At 42.0% G+C, this 13,386-nt stretch overlaps 1 pseudogene; it reads left to right on the forward strand.

Annotated features, from left to right (window-relative positions):
• Positions 1-8,500: 8,500 nt before the first annotated feature.
• On the forward strand, positions 8,501-13,262 carry LOC104019158 (serine/threonine-protein kinase NIM1 pseudogene; annotated as a pseudogene).
• The last annotated feature ends 124 nt before the right edge of the window (positions 13,263-13,386 follow it).

The following is a 13,386-nucleotide window of genomic DNA, read 5'->3' on the forward strand; positions in this document are numbered from 1 at the left end:
TTTTTCTGATGGGTTCTAAAGGTTTCCAATCTAATTGCCAATTAGATAAAAAGTACAAATACATGTCTTTCTATCTAGATTTTTTTTATCTAAGTGTTCTAAAAGTTCTCAGAACTGCAGTCACTTTGGGACATTTAAAACTGGCAAGGACAGAGCAGTTGCAAAGCTATTTTCAGGGGATAGGTCTTCAGCATTTGTAAAACTGAACAGGCAATCTTTATGATGTTGCTCTGTTTCTCCCTGGCTCCTGCCACTTTTATGTTGGTATTGTATGTGTACATCTACACCTTCTTTTAGTCAAGTTCAGTAATATAATTACTGTAATGCAATGGCTTATTAATGCTGATTCAGGATAAATCTTCTGAGTGTCTCAGACATTACTCTGAAAAACTGGAAATGTCAGACAGTATAAAGTATGTTTCAAAGTTCAGTGCAGGACTTTTCAAAATTTTTTTTTAATCTTTTCAAATACCTCCCTGGAAAATAATAGCGACTGCTTGTCTTCTGCCCAGATCCATTTAAAATTTACCTTATGAATACTTAATCTTTTACTACTCAGTACTTTTGAGGAGTGCATATATATCGATGCAACTAAACTTGATTACCTTATAAGAGGTAACCAGAGTTATTTGTATTTGCTAGGGCCTGTCTAATAAATAAGTGGGGAACAGTGAAAGAAAACTGTGGTAGACAATATAAAATATAACATTCTCTGTTCTCCTTTGTATGGAAACACATTTTTGGTTTCTCTTTCCTGCAAATAATGGCAGGACAATTTTATTGCAGGCCATCTGCTTAGCAATGCGTATCTGCATAAATATACAGTCATTTTCTTGAAATAAGTAAAGACCTATTTCCTCAGTGATTTGAATGGGACTCAAAGAATTGTCTATTTCTTACTTCTTGTACTATAGCTTTCTTTTTCCAGAGATTTTTTTTTTTACTTGAAAGTCAAATTCATTTTTAGTCAAGTAATTGAATTAGATGTAAATTTTGTCCTGTTATTTAAAAGGCTAATAAAGACTTTGTTGCATCTCTGTTGCCTCAGAATACATGTTTAATGGAAGCCATTTTTATCTTGGAAGAACAATTCCATGGCGAATAATTGACCAATTTGCATTATACCTCAGGGAAGGAAATAAAAGACACTGGCCAGGTTAAAGTTTTGAGATGGTAAATTTTATTTCAGAATACAGTCAGACTTCAAATTAATCTCTCCCATGTATTTCAAAGACCTGGGAAATCAATGGATTCTACTAATAAATTCCTTTTTTGTCTTTGCTTTTAATGCAAGATTCTGTGCAATTCAAAGACTAATTAATTCTATATCTAGCTGTTTTTATCATACAATGTTGCAAAAGGATAAAAGGAATTTTTTCCCCCATATTTTATTTTCTACTTCACAGGTCTTAATGTATTAGCTTAGTATAGTTTGTATTATGTTGACTGTTGTGCATTTATTTTCTTTTCAATAATCCCCATGCAGTCTGCAGACTGCGGGTTTGATGTTAGACTCCACCAGCTGGGCTGTACCTGATCTGTGTTGGCATCAGCTCAGCTGGGACTGAGGGGTTATGTCTCAACGCTGAGGGCTCTGTGCAGCCCTTCTTCCTTCCTGCTCTGGTCCAAGAGCTTGTTCCAGCCTGTCAGTAGATAATACGGTGGAAGGTGGAAAGGTGAGTCTGTGCTACACCTCGATACCAGTATTGAATGAACTGTCTGTTAGTAGCCCTGCAAGACTCCTCTGAGCTGCTGCTGTGATGCAAACACTGGTACAGGTATTGCCTGGTGTTTGAATGTGCTTATGCCGGCCCAGCCTGAGAGTCCACCTGCTAGGTGGCTCTCTGTGAGCCAACTTGTAGCACTCCCTGGACACAGCCAGTGACTGTCTATTAGAGATCATGGTGAGATCTTTTAGGGATGGATCACAGATTAGGGCACACCTGTGGGTTTTTCCTCTATTTCTTCTCTCTGTTCTTGGAGAGAAGGAAGTTGGACTAAATAAACGTGGGAGCTTGCTTGAATCTATAATCTTCCACCACAGTGACCTGTGCTGAGTGGTGTTCTCCAGGCTCCCACCTGTCTCTGGTCAGTGGCTCTGGGAGCGGGCTGGTTGGGTAAGCTCCTTGAGTGAGAGCTCAGGTTCTAACAAGGAAATACCCGTGTTTGTCTTTAGGGGTCCATCCCAGAATGAATGTGGGAGCAACCCAAAAGATGAGGCTTTCAGTCTTTCTGATGAGCTGGGGGGAGGGGGGGGGGCACTTGATCAAGCACAAGATGCCTACGAGGTGTGAGGGAATGGGGAGAATGGTGGAGGTTCCTCTGATGGAGAGAGAGTGCAGAGATTGCAGGGGTCTGTGCACCTATTTCTGCCTGCAGGATTGGGAGAGTGTATATATATGGAAGTAGATGGGTTATAAAGCAATTGTATAACAATAAATGCTTATGTTGGTCTTAAACTGGCTTATTTTATAAAATGAAACCCCACACAAGTAAAAAAAGAAAAGATACTTCTGCTCCATTTTCATTGTCACAACTTTTCCTTTTTCTCAGTGGGAAATAAAACTAGATTTCTTTCTTCAGTTAGTCTTCTTTTACTGATGTTTTGACTGTCCTTTGATAGACACTTTCCCACACAAGTGGTATATTAGCCTTCGCAGGGCTGCGATCCCCTCTGAGAAAGGCTTGCACACTGATGTTTTCACAGCAATGCTCATTTATAATGAGGACCTGATTTTTATTGGTCAGGTCCCCTTCTTCTTGCTGTCTTTCTGACTGTGACTCTTGCCCACATCCCCAACTCTCACATTGGGTACTCTGAATCCTTCTGGCAGGGCTGGGGACCTCATTTGTAAGCAGTGTTATGTGTTGGGTTGTACTGAAGCAGGCACCATTGTCCTGAATTTTTGGCCCCAGGTGTAGGGGAAGTGTTAGTCTGAGATTTTGTTTCAGTAATGATAATTGAAGAAACAGGTAAAAATGCAAAGTCTTTTCAAATCTTGTTCTGCCAGTGAGCTGCTGTGTCAGAGAGATCATCTCTTCCGTGCACTGTTTGTATCCCTCTCTTGGCTTTTTATCTCTTTTGTCTGCTTAGACAAAGGTCTTTTGATGTGTTTGTACCTATTACAGTAATGCCAAATCAGAGCATAGCAACATCAACTGAATTAGGTTTTACTGCTTGGACTTTTTGCCATGAACATTGAGTAATATCTTTGCTCTCACGTCTGTAACACAGGGAGCCCGTGGCTCTGCATCCAGCCAGCCCTCCATACTCTGCTTCAGACATGCAGGGCTCAGGCTTGTTAAACTTCTAAATAGATTGCAAAGTATGTTGTCTTCTTCTCTTAGTTGCAATTGTGTAAGAAGATGTGGGCTAGAGTCAGTGTGTTCCTGGGTGAGTGTTTTTTGGCTGGTTTTTTTTTTCTCCTTTTTACACTGGGATTTCTTATTTTCTTGGTTTGGCAGCAGCATGTAGAATAGGCCTTTTGTTGTGGTGAAGGAGTCAGTACAATACAACCATTTGTTATCTCTTCCTGCTTCCCCTCTTGGTGCTGTGGCTATCATCAAGTGAGGTTTTGCATGGAAGCTGTTGAAGGTGTTTGTGTTCTCTTTCATCAAGTAATATGTGCAGCAGGAAAAATAATAGAGCCCATGATCTTTAATTTTTTTTTGTTAGCCTTTTCTTTCACTTTGTCATCTTGAAGGTAGCCTTGTATCTGTGGTCTAAGATGTGCATAGAGGACAGCAGATTGCTTTGACTTGACTCTAGCTGATGTGCTGGCACAGCTTGCCACAAGTGACTGGAGTTACCCTGTGTCTGCAGATGTGTTGTGTGGCAGCACTGGGAGGCTCGTGGAGGAGGTGAAGGTGACTGCTCTCTAGGTGCTGTGTCAGACCGTCAGAAGATCTGCTGTTAGTGTGACCCATACATAGTTGCTTATATGTTGGTGCCTTTGTGCCTTGTCACAACCTAAAATGTGCTAAATAAGGTAATGGAAGGAATGAGTGCTATAACTCACTAAAATGAACGTTACAGTCATTGTCTTAAAATATCGTGGTATATATCTTGTATTAAACAAATAGGCTTTAATTTAACTGAAAAAGTAAATAGAGCTTATGCATAGTCTGCTGTACAGGACCTGTCTCCCATTTCACCATCCTAAATTCCATCTAGTACAACACTCGTGTGGTTATACTTTCATGTTTCTAAAAGTGTGTACAGTGTTGTTTTATATTGCTTTAGCCAATGCTGCTGCATACCTTAATCTTCCATGTGTGGAAAAACAATGTGGTGTCTTAGGCAAGGATATTTATAAGGTTAAAAATTATGTTGATCATGTCTGGTTTTCATTGCACAATAATTGGCAAACTGGATGCTATTCTAACTAACAGTAGTAATTCTGGGATGTACTGAAATGGGTGGTATGTGGACCTGAGCAGACAGAGTAAGTTGTTTCTGGAGGCTCTCCACAGTCAATGCTGAGCACTGTTCATATTTCCTCCTACCTGAGTTGGGAACATAGGGATCTGAGCTCAGTCTGTAACTGTGCTATATTGTGTGTTTTGAATCTTTTTTTTAACTACTCATACAAAGCTCTGGGGTGCATATTTTTATATAGTCACTCTGTTTTCTGGCATTCACAGAAATAACACTGAGAGTGCTTCTTATTCAAATCCAAAAAATGTGCTCGGGGCAAACCTTGAACAAATATTGATTTCCTTTAGTGATGACAGCCGTGCAGTGAACCAAATTACTTGAGCAAAAGTACAAAAGTGGAGCTATTACTTTCCCTGTGTCAGTGAACGTGCCATGTGGCTGCACAGGAGACCTTTTGTGCTGTGTTTGATCTGTGGTGCAGGTCTTGTGGACTGTTCTGCTGGGCTCTCATCTTTTATAAAAGGTAGGCCTTCTAAACATAGGGATATGCTAGGTTGTTGGTATTTTCTTGCAATAACTGAACTTTCAAAGCTATGGTAAAAAAGAGGGATCAATATTTTCTTACCAATGACTTAAAAAAACCCCACTATTTTAAATTAAGTTCATTTTCACAGCTGGCTCACAATGTGTATAATGTACTAAGGAGACAAGCTGTTCTTCAAGGTAAGTCAAACAAATCGAGCTAATCCCCTACCCTAAGGAAATACCTCCAAAATCCTGCTCTCCTCAGGCTAGACAGCAGAGGGGCTGAAAAGGGAACTCTATCTATCTAGTGAATGTGTTGCAGTATCCAGTGGCATCCTCATTTAAAAAACCTATTACGCTGAGGACTTGAGTGATAGGAGACCATCCAGTGTGACTTCTTCACCTTTACTGGAATATGAGCTGCAGCAGTTTAAGTACACAAAGCTGAATGGTTTTTTTTGCCTCTCTGAAAGAGACCAATTTGCAAAGCACAGTGCTTGGAGCCCTGTTATAGCTGCTTCTACATTTCCACGTGCTCCATTCAAAGCTGCTTAAAACCAGGTCACTTTTATTTACCTGCCAAGATGGGATTTTAGGAACCAAAGGCTGTATATCCAGTGATCTCTTCTTTTGGTTTTATCCTTTTTCCTTGCATTCTAAATTTCCTAGGATCTGTGATGCAGGGTTTAAACTGAGCCTGCAGCTGAAGCCTGAGGGTATTTAGCACTTCTTAGAATAGGACCAGAATGTCAGTACTTGGAAATATTTGAATAACAAGGTCAAACAAGAGCAGTGTTGGGCTGGGAGGAGTCTTAAAGGCTTGATACATCTATTCACTCTATCTTGTGTTGCTTTTTGTAGTGTGATTTTTTTTTTTCTTGTTTATTTTGGTTTTTACCAAGCTCCTATTGAATACATTTGGTAAAGGCAAAGAGAAGGCAGCTAGCCCAGTCTATGTGAATGTTCAGTAACACGAACACACCACATGGGAATGCCATGATCTTGTGGGGATGGGGGTGTCAAGAGAAAGGCAAAACTGTGTTTTAAGGCATTAGTGCACAGCTCTTTCAGAATTTGCTCCTGACAAATTTCTACTGGTGCCCAACATTCTCCTTTTTAGAGCACAGCCTACCATTATTCTCCTTTTCAGGCTTTCCACTAATTGTCAACCCTGCAATCTCCTGGCGCTTGGCAAACTGGCTAGGTTTCCCCCATCTTTTAAGATGAGCTATTTCAGTATACCTGGAGTTAGCAGAATATATACCATCTATTTATGGCCTAGGTTCCTTCCTGTAATCTAAACCAGTAAAATCCACCCTGATACCATACAAAAGGGCACTGACTGTAAAAGAAAATAATTCTAAGTGAAAGGGTTAAAGCCAAGATGGACAAAGCCACTGCCTCAAAATGCCTCCTGAAAGAATTAAAGCCTAGGGGCAAGGAGGATATTGTAAATATCTTAGTCACTTAACTAAAGAAAGGCCTTTGTGATTTAGGGAGTAGTTAGAACGGTTGTAAGATAAGGGGGCTCCGGGATAATCCCATCCCAGACAACTGGGCCTTGGGAGAACAAATGCACGGAAGATGGGAAGTCACAATAGGATGACGACAGCCTTGAAGGACACCGTGAGTTTTTGTATCAGTTTATCTGCAAATGTATATCCATGTTTTGTGGCCCTTAGCTTCACTGTAGATATGCTACAGAAACACATAGAACTTAACAGCAGCTTTGCTGTCTTACAGGATCCCTGCAACTTATTCTACTTCACTGTTTTTTTTGGTGGTTTGGTTTGTTTTGTTTTGTTTTTTTTCCTTCTTCAGAATAAAATCTGCATGGTGTAGATTCATGGCCCACTGTGGCATACACCCCCCCCCCCCCCAAGTACTTTTCCTATATTCTGTACAGTACTAAAAACTACTCGTGCATGAATGCATTGGAAAAACTGGCACAGCTATCCTGAGAAAGGCAAACCTCTACAACACTGATTTTGGTAACTGAGAATTTGTGGGGGTAAGAAGTTAGGGAAAAAAGTTCTGTAAGTTGCACCAACTTAAACACACCTTTCCATTATAAACTTGCAGAGTTATAGCTAGAGCCCCTAAATTACCCCCACATTTGTCTACTCTGAAACAAAGTACCTAAATTTGACACCTCCATTAGTCTGCAAGTACCAGGCTCAGACCTAACTCATGTGAACAGCACTGAACTAAATGAAAGAGAAAGCACAGACTTTCTTTACCAGCGCTAGACACTAGAAGTAGATGCTGTAACTGTGGCCATCAGATAGATATTAGCTTGACAGCAGCAGAGCACACTACGATAGCAGATGATTTGATTAGCCCTTGCAATACTCTACCAGCCTTTAGCTACATCAGCAGTGAATAGGATGCTAGGGACAGGAATGCGGGTGTTTATGAAAGTTTACAGGGCTTAGTAGGCCGCTGCAGCTTAGCTTATACTGATCAGAGGTGACATTTTATTGCACTTGTATAACCAAGCATTGTTTTAAGCAAACAGTATTACCATTTTGTACCTATTGCATTAACACCTGAAAAGAAAAATGCTTTTCATGAGAAAGTCACAATATTTTGGACAAGACAAAACTAAGGTCAGAAGACTCAACGTTTGCTATCTCATGAAATATCCAGCATGGAAAAACTGCACCACCCAAATATCAGACTGTATGAAGTGGTGGAGACACTATCAAAGCTGCACCTGGTGATGGAGTATGCAGGAAGCTTGTCACTAAAATCAGTACAGAAGGGAAGCTGCTAGAAACAGAGTGTAAAATAATCTCCCAGATTGTGTCTGTGAAGCACGTGGTAAGTTGCTGTTCTTCCACAGGCATATTGCCCCTCACTACTCTAGCAGATTTTGTGGATGCATCTTTTGGTTTTCAACTAGTAGGCTTACTGTTACCAAGATTTCAGGCCCATGTTTCTGAAAAGCAAAACAGCTAGAGAAGAGCTATCTTAAAGGAGAGCTTTCACATCTACCTCAAGTTACTGCCTCTGTTGACAGCTTTTGGGAAGAGACTGAACTGAAAACATCTGGTGGGTGGAACCATCCCTTTAGCAACAGCATTCTCCTGGTCTGCTTTAAGTTACTGTAGGCACCAGCTAACAGTTTAATTTCTTTCCTCCAGCTATTTTAAAACATAGGATCAGTCATTCTTCCACTAGAAGAAAGTATTCCAGAGAAGAGGCTTGTTAGGTATTGCAAACCTCCAGCTTGCTTATTAATGAGTGTGGGAGACTAGCACTTAAGACCGTTAATTCCTGATCCTCACTTTGGAACAAATCTGTGAAGTTAACACCCAGCAAGTCACCTCCCCTTGCCTAGTCTTCAGTACTGCAACTGGATTTAGGATAATGCTATTTGTGTAGAGCCCAAAGCATCTTATAAAGGCAAAAAAAGGGCCATTAACTACTTCCAGTACCATCTCCTCTGAACCTTGCATAGTAACTACAGCTACTTAAAACAACAGCATAAAAACACATGAAGACTGTTCTGCAAGTTTAAGAAAGTAAAACTGGTATTTGTTAAAAGTAGGCTCAGGGTGCCCTCCGGCAGCTCATATTCTTATATGCCACGTAATGGTCTTGGGCTCTGAAAGCCTGAAAAGCTCTGAAAGTCAAAAGCAAGGGGTGTTCCCAGGTCAGATGTTCAGAAACTACACTACAAACTACTCATGGTATATGTAAACAGTATGCATTTTTTTCTGTATTTTGACAAAATGCTCAAATGTCCTGTAAGCGATGGATTAGCTTCAACACCTTTTTTAGTAGCTCCTGAATATCTGTCCTATGGAACTTACATTTCAAGATCGCATCTGTTTCTTAGCATTAAACCCAGACTACCAAACTGGCCAACCTCTTCACTCATACACAGACTTCTGCAAAAAAAAAATTTTTTTTTTTTTTTTTTGCTAAGCCATCAAATCCAGGCTATTTAAATCCCATGTCACTGCTGTCAATCCACACGAGGACAGAAGATACCTGCCTGTTATTGATGAGTTTAAAAATCTTAGGATGGCAAAGGGTTTCCCTTATTGCCTCTAGATACACATACACCTCCTAGTTATTTCAAAGATGAAGCTAAACCCTTACCTAATCAAGACATATCTCTACTAAGCAGAGCAAATTCAGTTTGAGTCCTTGACTACTGTTGTGGGTTTAACCCCAGCCAGCAACTAAGCACCACGCAGCCACTCACTCACTCCCCCCTTGGTGGGATGGGGGAGAGAATCGGAAGAGTAAAAGTGAGAAAACTCGTGGGTTGAGATAAAGACAGTTTAGTAGGTAAAGCAAAAGCTGCTCACGCAAGCAAAGCAAGGAATTAATTCGCTACTTCCCATCGGCAGGCAGGTGTTCAGCCATCCCCAGGAAAGCAGGGCTCCATCACATGTAACGGTTACTTGGGAAGACAAACACCATCACTCTGAATGTCCCCCCCCTTCCTTCTTCTTCCCCCAGCTCATATACTGAGCATGACATCATGTGGTATGGAATAGCCCTTTGGCCAGTCTGGGTCAGCCCCCCCCGGCTGTGCCCCCTCCCAGCTTCTTGTGCACCTGGCAGAGCATGGGAAGCTGAAAAGTCCTTGACTAGCGTAAGCACTACTTAACACACTAATGTTTTGGTTGTTGCTATCAACATCATTCTCATCCTAAACACGGCACTATACCAGCTACTAAGAGGAAAATTAACTCTGTCCCAGCTGAAACCAGGACAGTATCCACCCCTTATTCCATACCATTTATGTCATGCTCAGGTCCCACACTATCCAATACATCCTCATTACCCACCACCTCCCTTCCCATCCTTTGATACAATACACAGGTATCATTCCCTTAGTCTACAGACCACCCCTGTGAAGTGTCTGTAAAATGTCCACAAACATCCACAAATGTCCACAAAATGTCCATTGAGTTCAATTAGTCCGTGACTTTGGGCTCCATCTGTGATGGTGGTCGCTCAGGACAGGAGAGGTGGTGTGTTGCATGGAGTTATTGGGCACCAAAGCCAGCTCAGGTTGGGTCACTGCTGCACTTGCACTGCTTCTTGTAAGGCTGCTTCTCCATTGGTTCAGGTGGTTCCTGCTATGGTAATTCCTATAACATGCAACTCAGATCATGGGTTACAACAATTTAAAGGTATTTCCATTACAGCCTCCACCCCTGGCCCCTTTGGACCAGACCATTGGGTTTAACACTGCAATGGACTCCTCCCCTTGCCCTTGCTCCGGCTTGGGCTTATCCACAGACTGCAGTCCCTTAGGGGTTTACCTGCTCCAAGTGGAGCCTTATCTGTGAGCCACAGTCTCTCCAGGGGTATACCTGCTGCGGCATAGACTTATCCACAGCCATAGTCACTCAGAGGCGTGCCTATTCCAGCATGGCCTTCTCCATGGGCCACAATGCCTTCAGAGATATACCTGCTCCAGCATGGCCTTGCCCACAGCCACACACTTTGAGGTGCTCCAGCACGACCTCATGCACAGCCACTGATGCTTCGAGGTGTACCTGCTGCAGCACGGACTTATCCTTGGGCCACAATCCCTTCAAGAGGTATACCTGCTGCGGCACAGACGTAACCATGGCCACAGACGCTTCGAGACATACCTGCTCTGGCATGGGCTTATCCACGGCCACAGACGCTTCGGGGTGTCCTGCTCCCACATGGACTCATCCACAGGTCACAGTCCCTTCGACTCATAGCCTCAAGCTGCGCCAGGGGAGGTTTAGGTTAGACATTAGGAAAAACTTCTTCACCGAGAGGGTGGTCAAGCATTGGAACAGGCTGCCCAGGGAAGTGTTTGAGTCTCCATCCCTGGAGATATTTAAAGAACGGATAGATATGGTGCTCGAGGACATGGTATAGATGGACTTGGCAGTGATAGGTTGACGGTTGGACTCGATGAGCTTAAGGGTCTTTTCCAACCTTGACAATTCTATGATTCTATGACTCGAGTTCACACTGGAGTTCCAGCCTGTCCAGTACAGCAGCACAGGAACAGCAGCGATGCCCTGGCCATCTGCCAGCCCAGGCACGTGGCCATTGCTGTTATCAAAATGTTCCCAAGCACAGCACAGTAAGATGATAAGCAGTTCAGCAAGCAGCAAAAGCAAAAAGCAGCCTCTAACAAGCACTAGACTAATATACAGTAAGGCAAGCAAGCCCCGCGGCAAGCACAGAAGCCTGCCGTTTAATAGCTAAACAGCAATAACAGCTATAAATTCAATCTAGCACATTCCAATCAAATCTGTCGTTATCTTGAACCCTTTGAGCCCTGCGTTGGGCACCAAAAAGGACTGTCGTGGTTTAATCCCAGCCAGCAACTAAGCACCACACAGCTGCTCGCTCACTCCCCCCTTGGTGGGATGGGGGAGAGAATCGGAAGGGTAAAAGGGAAAAAACTCGTGGGTTGAGATAAGAACAGTTTAATAGGTAAAGCAAAAGCTGCGTGCGCAAGCAAAGCAAGGAATTCATTCACTGCTTCCCATCGGCAGGCAGGTGTTCAGCCATCCCCAGGAAAGCAGGGCTCCATCACATGTAACAGTTACTCGGGAAGACAAACGTCCCCCCCTTCCTTCTTCTTCCCCCAGTTTACATACTGAGCATGACGTCATATGGTATGGAATAGCCCTTGGGCCAGTCGGGGTCAGCTGTCCTGGCTGTGCCCCCTTCCCAGCTTCTTGTGCCCCTGGCAGAGCATGGGAAGCTGAAAAGTCCTTGAGTAGTGTAAGCGCTACTTAGCAACAACTAAAACATCTGTGTGTTATCAACATTATTCTCATCCTAAATCTAAAACGCAGCACTATACCAGCTACTAGGAAGAAAATTAACTCTATCCCAGCTGAAACCAGGACAACTGCTACTGCCGTTTGCAAGAAAAAAAAGAGTACAAGTTACATTAGATTTCTAAAACTTGAAGACACCACTAAACTTTGTGTCCTGCAAGGATGTGAAATACCACAAGGCACAAGTCTATTGTCCTTTTCTCCTACCACCACCAGTTCTTTGTAGGACATTAGAGCACATAACAGAATTGTAACAACTTTCTTACTTTATACGTGATGTTCACTTCATGGTCTTTCGAGTCCACGAGCTTATGATACATACAAAAATGGAATTGGTTAAAAAGAAATTGTCTTTGTTGCTTACATCATTACAGAAATGTAGTAACTGCAAAAGCAAGTGTTCTGAACCCTGAAAAAATAAAATACAGATTTTGCATATGAAGACACCTAGTCTTGTAGGATTAGCCATGATGTCATCACAAGTCTGCTTAATGAAAATAGTTTGTATTAGTTAACAAGACTTCTATTCTTATAAAAACAGCATCCTCCTCATCCTCTCCATCTACTCTATTGTTTTTGTACCAGTAGAGAATTAAGCTGAAAAGTTAAAGTATTTAAACAAATTTAATTTCATTGCAATGCTTATTTCTGACTTTGCCCAAGGTAATTCCCTTTCTCCTGTGTGATAATTAATCAATTAGGGATAGTCTAGTACCAATTTTTCCTCTTGCTCTACAGCATGAGAATAGCATTATTACTTGCCAGGACTTCAAAGCAGAAAATGTAATCTACATCAGTAACATCTGCGTTAAGGTGGGAGACTTTGGATTCAGCGCAATAAGAGATGAAGCTTTAAATACTTTCTGCAGCTCTCCTCCTTATGCTGCCCCTGAACTCTTCTGAGATGAAAACTATGTTGGCATTTACATAGCTTTCTGGGCACTGGGAATCTTGTTATACTTTACAGCAACAGGTATCATGCCATTTCAGGCAGATACAGTGACCAAACTGAAAAAAGTGCATTCTTGAAGGGACATACAGTTTGTCTCCCTGCCTCTCAAACTTGCCAGAAACTGATAAAAGGAGTCCTTCAGCCAGTACCAACTAACCAATACTCAAACTTCTTATGAAAGAGATACAGTACCCCAAACCTTTACAGCCATTTAAACTGGATCCAAAGTATTTATCAGAGATTGATACACTTGAAGGAGAAATTGAAATGAAAAAAATATTCTGGAAGACCTAGGAATCACAGAACACCACATTCAAAATAACCAGGGAAGAGATGCACACAGCTCAATAACAGGGGTCTACAGAATTGTTTTGCACCAAGTACAGAAGAAAAGGGTACTTGAATGTGTTCCTAGTGTGTCCCATCCAGACCCCAAAGATCAAGACTTGAGAGGAATCTGTTCTTACAGTGGGATAAAGCACATATCCAAGCTGTGTTGTTTTATAAATTGCACTGCAGGCTTTCTACTCTGCACATTTAACAAAGGGGTTTAGTCACTTTCCACAAGTTTGTGTTACTTTTTTGTAATCTTTAAATAAACCAAAAATGCCTTATCTCCTTTGTATTTCTCAAGTCACACTGAAGCACTCAAATGCAGAGCTCTCATGCACTTGTTTACCCCTTGCTGCAGAAACTTGGTATAGCCAGTGCAAGAACTCAAGTAAAAC

The sequence above is a fragment of the Nipponia nippon genome, unplaced genomic scaffold (genome assembly GCF_047370975.1).
Source record: "Nipponia nippon isolate SJK-2023a ecotype South Korea unplaced genomic scaffold, ASM4737097v1 scaffold_22, whole genome shotgun sequence".
In the NCBI taxonomy this organism is placed as follows: domain Eukaryota; kingdom Metazoa; phylum Chordata; class Aves; order Pelecaniformes; family Threskiornithidae; genus Nipponia; species Nipponia nippon.